The 12,923-nt window shown below is 46.8% G+C and overlaps 1 protein-coding gene across 2 annotated transcripts in view; it reads right to left on the reverse strand.

Moving 5' to 3' along the window:
- The window catches only part of TBC1D10A (TBC1 domain family member 10A), a 30,287-nt gene that overhangs the window by 13,331 nt on the left and 4,033 nt on the right, over positions 1-12,923 (reverse strand). The gene's annotated exons all lie outside the window — the stretch shown is intronic.

A 12,923-nucleotide genomic window follows, 5' to 3' on the forward strand; every position in this document is an offset into this window, starting at 1 on the left:
TAACTGAGCAACTATCACAGCTGTGTCGGCATTGTTCTAGGGCTAGAGCCTCTGGGCAGGCCATGGGGAAGCACTCCTGTGCCCAGAACCAAGTCCTAGACCTCATGGTATTAACATTCTACTGGCACTGAACACTCACTAGAGCTGGTGGGGAAAACACCTCAGCATAGCGACCCACTCCACGCAGGCAGACGGGCACCAAAGCAGCTGAGGCAAGCTGGGGCGGGAATCCCTGGCTTTGCCAGAGTGTACTTCAACTGAATGAGTTTCCTCTAAGGAGTGAGTCACCAGGAATTCATGAATTCATGCTTTACTATTTAGCCTACAGAGCAATATCAGTAAAACAACAAGAAAATGTATATGTGTACCTCTCATACACTCTTTTTAAAGTTATTTTTAAAGTGGTGGATTATGTATTTTTTAAATTTGTGTGTGTGTGCTTTGTATTTTTTCTCCTATTTAAAAAAGTCCTTGGTGATATTGAGAGGTAAAATACCCAGGGAGGGTATCTTGCTCAGAGTCAAACAGCAAATCAGTGGAAAAACCCAGATTCAAATCCAGTTAGATCCTAGCCAAGAGCCTGAACTCAGTTCTGCCTGACCTTCCAGAAAGGAGAGCAGGGTCAAAGGCATTGAGGTGGCTGGGAGGAGGCTCTCAGGAACAGGACATGGTGAGGCCAGGGCCTGGCCGGGTCCTCAATTCTGATTCTCTCTCTGCCGGAAGGAAATGCACTGCTGTGACTTTTACTGGTTGGAAGAGCAAAGGGCGGGGCCCTGGCAGAGCAGAGGCCTCTGAGACACAACAGGGCAGGTCCTCTTCTTCAGTGCAGTTAATCTGGGGAACTGCACAAGCCTGACAATAGCCTTAGAGCTGAACAGCTGAGGAGGAACAACAGGCTGAGGCAAACCTGGTCAGCCTAGACACACAAACACTGGTCATCCCAGTCTTGAACTTCTGACCCTCTCACCATCTAGAGGCAAAACCAAGGAGGGCATGAATACACTCCTTTTCCCTCCTTGAGAGGAGAAAAGCAGAGACCACACCTTTAAATCAGGTCTGGCATCCCCCCAACACCCAGACGCTAGAAACCAAAGAACCACGCATCACAGGCCATCCAGCGTTCCACTACCTACAAAACACTCAATTATACAAGTCAGGGGATAAGCCTTCCAGTTAACTAAATGAAACGGAGTGCCCACACTGAGTCAGCAGGAGGTTCTGGCAGTCATGGATATGGATCATGTCTAGTCCGATCCCCCACTGAGCAGATGAGAAAACTAAAGCTCACGGGGGGCACAGCTTTCACCTGAGATTACTAGTTTTCAAAGAATTCCCAAGTAACACATGCCCATTTGACATCTCAATCCTCAGGACTATTTTTGTTGGTAAGATCTGATTGCAGGGCCTCAGAGATACCCATTCTCCCAAATGCAGATAGATACACAGGGGAACACATTCAAGTTCAGTGTTTTGTGGGGTTTTTTTTTAACTGATGACAGATAACAGCTTCAGTAGTTTCAAAGTCTGAACATCAAACCTCAAACCGGAATTTCAAGGGGGTACAAAACAAACGACCATATTTCCTGGATTCTAAGACACTACTGATTTTAAGCTATACCATAGATTTGGCAAGATCTTCTTAGAAACATACAAAAAAATCCACCACTACTTTAAGTGTACATGTCAACTGAAAGATTGTTCTAATTTTTAAAACATTAAATTGGGAAAATTTGGGGGAAATACGGTCATTTGAATGGCTTCTCCTGCAACAGCAGAGGAGTTTAACCAACTTGGAGATGGTGAGAAGGATGACACTGGAGATCCAGTTGTACCCCAGCACTCAGCACATCACATGTTCTCTAACTGCAGGTAGATTTTTCTTTAGGCACAGGATGTGCCTCGAAGAGCTGCAGGTTATCCACTTACTAAAAATCGGAAGATTCAGCCCTGGCTGGTGTGGCTCAGTGGATTGAGGACGGGCATGAGAACCAAAATGTCACGGGTTCCATTCCTGGATTGTGGGAGGTTCCAATTGGGGGAGTGCGAGAGGCAACTGATTGGAGTTCAATGTTTCCCTCCCTCTTTTCCCCTCCCTCCCCTTCTCTCTAAAAATAAATAAGTAAAATCTTCTGAAAAGAGAAAAGAAAACAAAAATCGGGAAATTCAGCCATGGGCAGTGTGGTTGGAGGTTCAATTCCCAGTCAGGGTACATACCTAGGTTTTGGATTTGATGCCCAGTCAGGGACCTTATGCAGGGCAGTTAATTTATGTTTCTCTCTCTTTCTGTCTCTCCCTTCCTCTCTCTCTATAATCAATCAACATATTTTTTAAAAATCAGAAGATTCACGTATCCTTTGGTCTAGGACCTGAGAAGGCATCTGATCAAGTTGCTGTCTGATGTAGAAATCCCTTCTACAACAGACAAGTCCCTTGCCCTCTCAGTTTCCCTATATGATTGGATGGCTTACACTGTGAATTGACCCTGAAAGGATACTCAGAAAGGAGCCATGAGATGCAGTTGAGGTCAGGATGTCCCTGCAAATAGCATGATGGGATAGAAGCCCTGAGGTGGCTTCCTATTGATAGTGGAAGGAGAGCATGAGCCAGTTTCTAGTGACAGGGAAGCCAACCCCATGGCCAGTTTAAGGGGCCAAATGGCCCATGGGGGATGCTTCAGGTCTGAAAGCTTCACTCACCCTTCAGAAAACTCCTCTTTCCTTAAGATGGCCTGAGGGAGTCTGCAACCAAAAGAACCTAATGAGAATAGTCTCTAGCAGCCCAGCCCCTGGCTGGAATGCTGCCAGGTATGGGGCCTCATTATTGCCAGGTGAAGCCACCCTATTGCTGAAGTTTCTTACTATAAACACTTTCTTCCTCAAAAGCAAAACAAAAAAAACCCTTTATCATATAATGCCAAAATTTCCCCATAATCTCAACACCTACTTCTAAAGCTGCAGAATTCTCATGCCCGGTACACACACTGCTTATTTATCCCTTGTACTCACTCATCCCTACCTGGAATGCCCCTTTCTCTCCCCTCCCCAAACCACCATAACCCTTTCAGGGCCCAATATAATTTAAAAACTACAACTTCAATGGTAACAGCAGCTATCGTAGTTATCATTTGTACATCATTTATTACTTACCAATTTCTTTCTAAATGTTTTACATACATTATCTCATATATATTTTATAATAACCCTACCATAATGTAATTCTCTCTATTTTACAGAAGTAGAATCCAAGACTTAGAGAGGTTACATTCCTCACTCAAGGCCATGTAGCACTAAGTGACAGAGCTGAAACTAAAACCCAGGCCTGTCTGATTCCACAGTTCCTGACCCTTGCACTACAACCTTCTGATCCTGTAGGTCAAATCCTCAGCTTCCACACCTGCTCAGATTTCATGGACTGTTTTCCAACCTGAAGACTTTCATCCTGATTTAGAACACTGTTTCTCAAAGTTTTTAAACCAAGACCCACAATAAGAAATACATTTTACACTGACATTTTATATATATACCTATATAACTGAATTTTATGAAACAATTTACTCTTTTTTTTCACCTGAGGATATGTTTATTGATTTTAGAGAGAGAGGAAGGGAGAAAAAGAAAAAGAGAGAGAGATCAAAACATTGATGCGAAAGAGAAACACTGATAGGTTGTCTTCCATACTTGTCCTGACCAGGGATTGAACCTAAAACTTAAGTGTGTGCCCTGATGGAAACTTAAGTATGGGTTCAAATTATAACCTTTTGGTGTACGAGACAACGCTCCAACCAACTGAGCAATACAGCCAGGGCAAAACAATTTACTCTTACGTGTACTAATGCACTGACATATTTTAGTTCAATTTTATATTATTCTATGATATTTGTTTTAATGCTGATCACAGTCCTCTCAAATTGATTTTATCACTAATTCATTATGAATCAAGACATGAAGTCTGAAATGAGCACATTACAGCTTGTTCATATTGCTCTGTATATCCCTCCATAACTGGACTGGGTCTTGAACTTCTGTAACTTCCACCATGCACCTCACAGCTGCTCAACAGGTGCCTGTCTGGTTTTCTCCATGGCATGATTACTTTCATCTGCATTGCATTTAGGGCTATAAGCCACTGCTGTCTATAGCAATTTGAGGTGAATCCCTCATAGATTAATTATTATTTCCATTTGGCCCATGAAAATCTTGACCCAATCAGAGAGGTTGTATTACTTGGGCAGTCACAAGTTAATAAATGGTAGAACCAGGGCTTCCCCTCTGCCACAGTGACTCGTGTGCTGCTTCTGACTCCCTTGGGAAGACTGTAGAGAAATAAGGCCATTCTAAAGATACTGCGGTGGGGCCCTATCTCTGGCCCCCAAGTCCCTAGAGACAATCTAATCCCCCTCCTCCAGTGTTCTGACTGTCTTGTTTGAGTAGCCAGCCCACACCTAACAATGCTCAGTGAAGCCAATATGCGGAATGAATGCAGCTTGCAAGGACAACCTCAGCTGGAGACAGCAAGCCTAGGCAATCTGTCATCTGCCAGTCACCCTCTCCTGAGAAAGCTGGTACAGGACACAAAAGTGAGGCTAGGGACTTCTAGCCTCAGAGCTCAGAGGGACAAGACCGTTTCCCAAGACTACTGAGATTGTAGGCTGGGGGGGGGTCTCACTCCTCCCATCCTTTCAGCTGACTGCTTTCTGCCCAGGCATACCTCAGACCTCAGACCCTGTGGCTGACAGGCTCAATCAGGTATGGTTCCTGTGCCTGTAACTCTTTTATGTGCCAGTGGCAGATAAACCTTGGTTCCAAGAAACCAGTCTAAGCCCCTCCTTTACTCTCCAAACCAGCCCAAAGGAAGACAAACACAGCCCCAGCAGAAAGCCCAAGGTCACAAACCACAGGACTGATCCTCCTCATCTTAACTACTGTGAGGCCACGTGGGATGTGGCAGCGAGCAGAATGAGGACTTTGAAGTCCATCACCCTATGTTTCCCGTGCATGTCTTCTACCTAGGAGACCATGAGCAAAATACTGGCCCTCCTTACGTCTCAATGTCATCTTTAAGTGGGAACAAACACAGCCCTCACATTTTATAGGGCTACAAGGAATAATAAATGTATATAAGGGCCCAGCCTGTGTGGGTGGCTAGTAAATGGTATTTGCATCTTACCTCACACTTTCACATCCCTTTTCACATTTGACTGGTCCATATACACAGCCATAAACATGCAGCAGGGCAGGATTATCTCCATTTTACCCAAAAGCAATTGAGCCCCCAAGAGATTAAGGAATTTACTTAATGATACACAGGCTACAACTCCTGGTTTCCGATCCCAGCCAACCGCTTTATGGCTGTGTGAAAGGATGCTCCACTCTCTGAGCCTCCAATAATATGGAGGAAATGCCACCTCCTCAGAGGGCAGTAGTAGAGATCACACAAGACAGTAAGAGCTGACAAATTTCCAGCACTCACCATGTACTAGCTCTGCCAAGCATTACATAGGCACACAATTCCCTAAGGAATTAGCTTTTGTAATCTCCATTTAATAGAGAAAAAAACTAAAACTCGTCATGGTTGAATAATCTGCCCACAGTTACACAGCCTAGAATTGGAAGCTGCTGCTTGAGCACTAAACTATCCAATAAAGAGAAAGTGCCCCACGTGTAATACCACCTCAATACCTGTCACATTCCCTTCCCTCTTCTTCACCACCAGTGGAGAACTACTTCCCTCTGTGCCGAGAAGGGCAGTGGTGAAGAAAAATTGAGAGAGAACACGGCCAATCACAGATCCAGGGACAACAGGGTGGGGGAGCTCTCCTCTCCTACCTGGAGCTAGAAAAAGAAGTGAGAATAAACAAAAAGGTGACCTACTTTGCACAATGGGCGACAATTTCTGGAGTTCATTAACCTAAGAGGTAGTAATGACTGAAAGTATAAACAGTTTTTATGCCAGTACCATAATAACGGATGATAGGAAACTGTAATGCAAAAGAAGGTGCATTGGTGGTGTGCAAACAGCCAACACTCAGGGCTGGGAAGCCTGTGAGAGCACCCAGTGAGTCTACCCCATCCCCAGACAGCCAGGAAAGCTTATAGGCCAGATGATAAGTGATCTTATCACTGGCCACACTACGAGTGTAGAAAAGGAAGACTTGGTCAATAGCAGTCTGGTGCTCCCTCCTGGGGCCTGGCAGCCCCTGGCTTGGAGGTAGGGCAGTGTCCAGGCTCCCTATCTGGGTGAGAGAGAGTCTGGCTTGCTTCACTCCCCGCAACTCCCAAAGCAAGCTAGTGCTGGGCCTGCCTCCCTTTCCCATACGGAATTCCTTGGCTTTGCTCCTTCCAACCCTGGGTCAGTGCACAGTGGTAAACAGGTTCTCTCCACCCTTCACTGGCCGCAGTGCCCTGGGCCTCTGCCCAGCTCTCTACTCAACTCAGCTTCAACCTTCCCACTCCCACCCTCAAGATTCAGATGGAAGAAATGATTCCTTTAGGAACCAGCCTTGCTGGCTCCAAAAAGCAGGAGCCAGCCCCTCCCCCACTCAGCTAGGGAAAGGCACCGACCAAAACAAACCCCCAAAGCAACTCCCCTTGACAACTGTAGAAATGTATACAGACTATTTCAACCAAAAATATCCCTTCCCCAAGCACCTACCAGAAAGAGTAATGCTTAAAATACCCCATCTGGCAACTGGGTCCTCAGATCACAATCTCACTGTGGGCACCCGCAGTCACCCTGACTCATGTTAGGCCCCCTTATGCATCCTTACCAAACTGCTAGATCTTATTGATATATCTTACCAAATTAGTCTTGACTCACTGCTTACATAAGGTCCCTCTTCTGCCAGACTCCTTCCAGGCCCCCTACTGCCTTCCTTGTCCAACAGAAATCTCAGGCTCCTCCTATCCCCGCTAAACATCCTCTTTTATCTCCAGTCTTATCTCTAGGTAGCCCTCTCTCTGAGCTGCCCTCCCTCACCCTTAACCCCACTATTACTCAGTCCCACTTATCTTCCTAGGCCTCATTTAGAACTTCCTCTCATCTCTACAAAGTCTTTTTTAACTACTCTAGGGACAGAACATGATCAGCACCTCACTATATTCCACACACATCTCTCTAGAGGCTGTGTTCCAGGCCCTGAGTCTACAAAAATGAAAAAATACATTCCCTGACCTTGAAGAGGTCAATCTGGCAGAGGAGACAGATGGGTGAGTAAATAAGTAACACACATAGAAGTGCTATCGCAGAAGCGATACATAGAAGGCGCTAGGAGACTGCAAGAATCCCCCAGGGTAGAAGTACGGGTATTTAGGGAAAGCTTTAAAGGAGAGCTGACTTTTGAGATGGTCCTTGAAGGATCACAGGAAGTGGCCAGGTTGAGAAAGGGGAAAGGGCACAGCAGGTGGAAGACCCAGTATGAGCAAGCACAAGTTAATAGAAACGGGCCCGGCTTGTTTGGGGAATGTGAGCAGTCCAGTACAGCAGGTAAGGTGTCACCACCTGACTGTGTACTCCGCCGAGGCAGCATTCTACATAGTCGTCCCTGGAGAGCAGGGGCTCTGCCTGTCTCGTTCTCTGCAGTGTATCCTGGGCCTAGAACAGAACCTGGTACCTGGCTGGTTCCTCATTGACAGATTCATTAGCTTTGTGACCTCTGGCACTCTGAGTTGCAGTTTTCTCCTCAGGGAGATGGGAATACTGCCCTCTACTTTAAGATCAGGTGAGTAAAATACAGACAGTGCTTGATAAAGGACACTCCCTCTCTGACCTGGCACCAGCTCTGGTTATTCCTTGAAGCCCAGCACAGGGCTGAGCACAGATGTGCTTGATGATGGCCTTTTACAACATTATAATCCTAATATTCAATTAACATAACTGAATGTCTGTTATAACACTTACCAGGCACTTGCTATGAACCAGACTCAATGCTCAATGCTTAACTTACACTATTTTATTTAATTCTGATAATAAGCCCATAAGAGAGATCCTCTAATTATAGCTCCCCTTTTGCAGATAAAGAAACTCAGGTTTTCAGCTAGGCAGTAACTATCCAAGGTCCAGGGTGAGCAGAGGGCACAGCTCTGGAAGGTGAATCCAGGCTCTGCTCTGATCCTGCCCTGTCACTCACCTCCAGAACTAAGAGCTGTCTACCAGGCTGGATATACACAAGCCCTCCTACCAGGGAGCTTGGAGCTTAGTGGATTTAGAGCCATAAACTGTGTAATGCTTGGCAACTCATTTTACCTTTCTGGAGTTTGGTGTCTGCCCTTGCAAAATGGAGATTATAGTGATAAGTACATCTCATAAAATTAAATGAGGTGGTGTCAGGGAAGCCTGGTCCACCATGCAGGCTCTTATGTACAATGGCATTACCAAGTGACTATGCTGCGGGGGGTGGAAGGGGTCACTCAGAGGCAGGACACGACAGCCTGGATGAAAATCTATAAAAAACACAGGAGGGTGGTGGTAATTATGAAGCAAACTCTGGCTCCTTCCACAAGTGACTGCCACTACCCTGGAGGGCATAGACCCCAGGCAGCCCTATGGCTTCATGCTTTGGTTGAATCTTTCAGGAGACCTACCTCTGTTCGCATTTCTGCTTTGTCTTCACAGGCCAAGGAAAGAAAAGACCAGGGCCTTCACAGTCAGGCTTCTAACATCTTTCAGACAAACTCTTCAATGTCATCCCATTAAAACTGCCCTAGTTTATATCTAAGGGAAACTGAAACTTAGAAAGATTAAGCAATTTTCTCCAAGTCACAAAGCAAGTAAAGGGCCCAATGAGGCCCTGGACTCAGGTCTCCTGACCCCTGTTCAGCTTCTGTTTACGTTTGCTCCCAATCCAGTTATCTCATTTGATCCTCACAATCCTTTTATACACAGGCCATGACTTTAACTACTTGCTGAATGTCTGACATCCCTGCTAGGTTGTAAGTTCTGGGAGGGTAGGACAAGAAGGGTCTGAGCCAAGCACATGGCTGCACATATAGTTAAGTGCTGAATGTAAAACAGGAAGCATTAACAGGCAAGGGGATGTGCCTAAGTTACATACCATAAAGGTCAGCGGTGGAGTCGGCAAGCCCTTTCCCACTACTTGCCTAAATCCATATTTCCATCTAGAATCTCTTAACTGAGAGACAGCTGGTTGGGCTCCTAGGTGCTAAAGTGTTAGCCTCCTCCTAGGCACCAGACTTGCTTCTACCCATTCCAGATGCGACAGCAGCTCCAGGAACACAGTAATGACTCAAGGTGAGGTCAAGCCAGCTCTCAGCTATCATCTGCCTGCCCTTAATCAGCTAATGCTGTGCCCAAACCCCAAACCTACCCCCTCTATTTGCACACTGCCCTAAGGTAGATTTTCTATGCCCTCAGACCTTACTCCTTTCTCCTTGAAGCCTTCCTTGCCATTCAATATACTTACCCGGCCGAGACCACAAAGCTCAGTACCATTCACCCCACCCGCTCCCAACCAGGCCAGCTAACCCACTCTCCTACTGGAGAGAAACAAAGAATGCCTTGATGTGCCCCAGGCATGCCAGCTATGCCAGGCACCTTGGGGAGCCCAGGGCCTTGACAAAGCAGAGTCAACAGCAGCCCGCTTTCCACTACAGAGGAAGGTCACAGTTGCCCTTCCCCTACTGTGGCCAGATGGCCCCAGGATGGGTTCTGTGAGAGTCTAGGGCCATGTCAGCCTGTCATCCCAAGCCTTCCCAACTCCCTATCAGTCCACATAACCAGTCAGGCACCAAGCCCTACTGATTTGCTGGTCTCTTCATCCTCATAACTCCCAACTTCTTCCAGACTTCTCCATGGCCCTTTTGGGCTGTTCCAAATTCTCCCAACCAGTCTCACTGCCATCTTCCACACCACCAGCACCAGACTGACCTTAATGAAACACAGAAGGCCTCAGTCTGACATTCAAAGCTAGGCATGGTCTGCCCAACCTACTTTCCTAGCCTCCCCTTGCTATACATGATCCTCCTGCTTCCTGTTCTTCTCATCACCTCTGCATACCACATTTCTCAAACAGCTGGCTCCTGGTAGCACTTTGTACATGGTTCCCACCCATCCAATGGAATATCCTCCCTTGCTCCTTCTTGAGGCCTGGATCAAATACCAGGCCTTTTTTCTTGGCTCCTATATGTGAAGTTGGCTGCTTCTTCTTCTAAATTCCCAAAGCAACCACACACCTCAATTATAGCCTTCATTGCTCAACATTATAATGATTTGTGTGTGGTTCATTTTCCAACAAGTCTGTGAACCCCTTGAGGGCAACAAGGAAGACACAGATAGATGTCTTGTTCAGTTCTGTATCCCTTGTTCTAATCACAGGCGCTGATAGAGTAGGAGCTCAATTAATGTTTTGTAAATAAGCCCACTGCTAAGATGGATAAACTAGCAAAAGTAATCTTGACTTTCTCTCCCAGCCTCCTGAGTCTGCAGTCTTATTACCCTACCTAAAGAATAGTGAAGAGCTAAACTGTGACAGCCGCTGAGGAACTGGGCAGAGCACAGAATGGAGCACAGTGGGGTGAGATGAAGAAGGGAAAGGGAAAGATGAAATAAGAAACTTAAAGCTGGCAGCTGCCCTTAAATCCTGGATAGGGGGCTTCTAAGCAGGTAAAGCAGCAGGAGTGTTGGTTTTCCAGTGGAGCAGCCAGGACAGTTTTCTCCCAGGGAGGGTCCTTGGGTTCAAAATAGCAGCAGATTTGCCAGGGGCAGACAAATCAGCTAAAGGAGGCCTCCGCCCCCTTAGGTGTATTGGCTGCAGGATAAAGAAAATGATCAGCTAGAGCACTGGCAATGTATGGATGATGTCAGGGTTCTTCTCTGGTAGGCAATGTACCCTGGCCTAGAGGCTCAATTGGCTTGAAATGAGGACAAGAACAGGCAATGCCGTATAGCTGGAGTAGCAATGGGCTGAGAAGATCTGGAATCTCTCCCTAATCTGGTTCTATTGTTATCTAAAACTATGAGATTTCTTCAGGCCTTGGGTTCCTCACCTGTAGACAAAGCATAATACCTCCCTTACCTACACAAAAAGACTTCTTCCAAAAGGTACAGACCGGATATCAAAGTCAGATGGCCATTACACAGTAGTTTAGGATCAACAAACAGCAATGCAGTATGGACTCTGGCAGTATGGAGGGCTAGACCAAGCCTAACCTGGACATGCTTCCACAGCCTCCCCAAGGATCTTTTTTTCACCACGCCCTCTTTGACTTAGCTGTCCACAGACTTTCACTGTATTGATACGTGCCTTGCCCTCCACACTGGAATGGGGAGGTAGCCAGGCCCTGCTAACTCCTGCTCTGGGTGTAGGGGCCTCATGGACCGGCAAGCACCTGGCACTCTGCCTGCTGCCACCTTAGCAAAGCTTAGTCATTGGATTCAGCTTTGAGAAACAGGTTCTGGTCCCAGTTCTGCCATTTACTAGCTAACAAACTTCAGGCACTTTCTTCTCCAATCTTTAGAATGCTCATCTATAGAAAGGGGCTAACCATGTCTTTTGGAAGAAAGTAAGTGTTCACCATTGATTAGGGTTGACTCCTGCCCACAGAGGATGGACCTCACTGATACTCATCATCAGAACCAGAGACAGAAACTAGAACATGAAAAGACAAGACCATTAGCTACTCCAGTCTTTAATAGGGGTAAGAACATTCATTGGACACCTACTATATGAGCCAGGCTCTTTTCAAACATCGACTCATTTAAGCTTCACAAAAACCTTGCAAAATCAGTATTATAATAACCATTTCACCTGGGGCAGCGTGGGGTTCTGTGCCCCCGCTGACCCCCTATTGGGGCCGGCTCTCGCAGAGGCCAAGTTGAGCGCGCCGTGCTGCACCCTGGGAACACATGACCCCAGCAGTAGGAAAAAAAAAAAAACCATTTAGTGAGAAACAGGCTCAGAAAAGTGAAGCAACATGTCTAAGGTCACACAGACAGCCGGACTCCAGAGCTTGTATGAGGAAGGAGCACAGAGCACCTTCTTTCCTCTACCTTAGTGTAAACAGATTGGGTGGCTGGACCAGAGCCAGGCCTCACTGGCTCTTCAGAGGTTTTATTTCAGATGCAGATGCTAGGAGGACAAAACATCAAGCAGGCCCCACCACCTTATCTCTTTCCCACAGCTTAGGATTTCCTAACAGGCGGACACACAGGCACCTTCCCAGGGCAAGCCGCTGATGCACTGGCCCCCTCCTTCACCAAGTCAAGTCTTGTCTGAGGCTCTAGAACACACTCACAGGGCCACCAAACCGGATTTTCCTTTGAAGCTGAAGGAAGGGAAGGAGGAGAGAAAATGGAGGGCCTATGGTCTAGAATCACAGAACAGGGCCCCACATATGAAGCTGCCTCCTTCCAGATGGGCCACCCAGGGAACATTCTATTGACAGCTCCAGGCACTCCTGGGAACTGTAATAGTTTAAGAAAATAGGATGCTCTGAGCTTATAAACTAGAGAAGGTAATGGTAAGGCAGGGAGGCAGGCTGTGGCCTGCCAGGAGAACCCTGGCCATACCCCAACAAAAACTGGCACAGAGCAAACTACAAGGATGCCAATTAAGCCAATTCTATGATTTACAAAGTCACAGGGCTTCCATAGTTGGCTAGGAGTAGTGGAGGGCCCAGGGGAAAGGAGAACTGAATCAGCAGAAGACAATATTGCTGTTCCAGATGTTTCTCCCTGGGCCCAATTCAGTTCCCTCTCTCCCCTAACAGGAAGCCAACACCCATGGGATCCCAGACAGCATAGCTCCTCACCTCATCTGGCCTGCTGTACTAAGCAGACGGAAGCTGGGTGAAAAGCTCCAGCCTCAGGAGGCCAGTCCTGGCAATCACATGGGAAAAGGAGAAGGAGATCAGGGACCCACCTCTCTCAGGCCAGGAGATTCGGTATCTGTATCTTTCTTTCCCTCCCCT

Source organism: Artibeus jamaicensis, unplaced genomic scaffold (genome assembly GCF_021234435.1).
Source record: "Artibeus jamaicensis isolate MK-2021 breed Jamaican fruit bat unplaced genomic scaffold, CSHL_Jam_final contig_525, whole genome shotgun sequence".
NCBI classification, from domain to species: domain Eukaryota; kingdom Metazoa; phylum Chordata; class Mammalia; order Chiroptera; family Phyllostomidae; genus Artibeus; species Artibeus jamaicensis.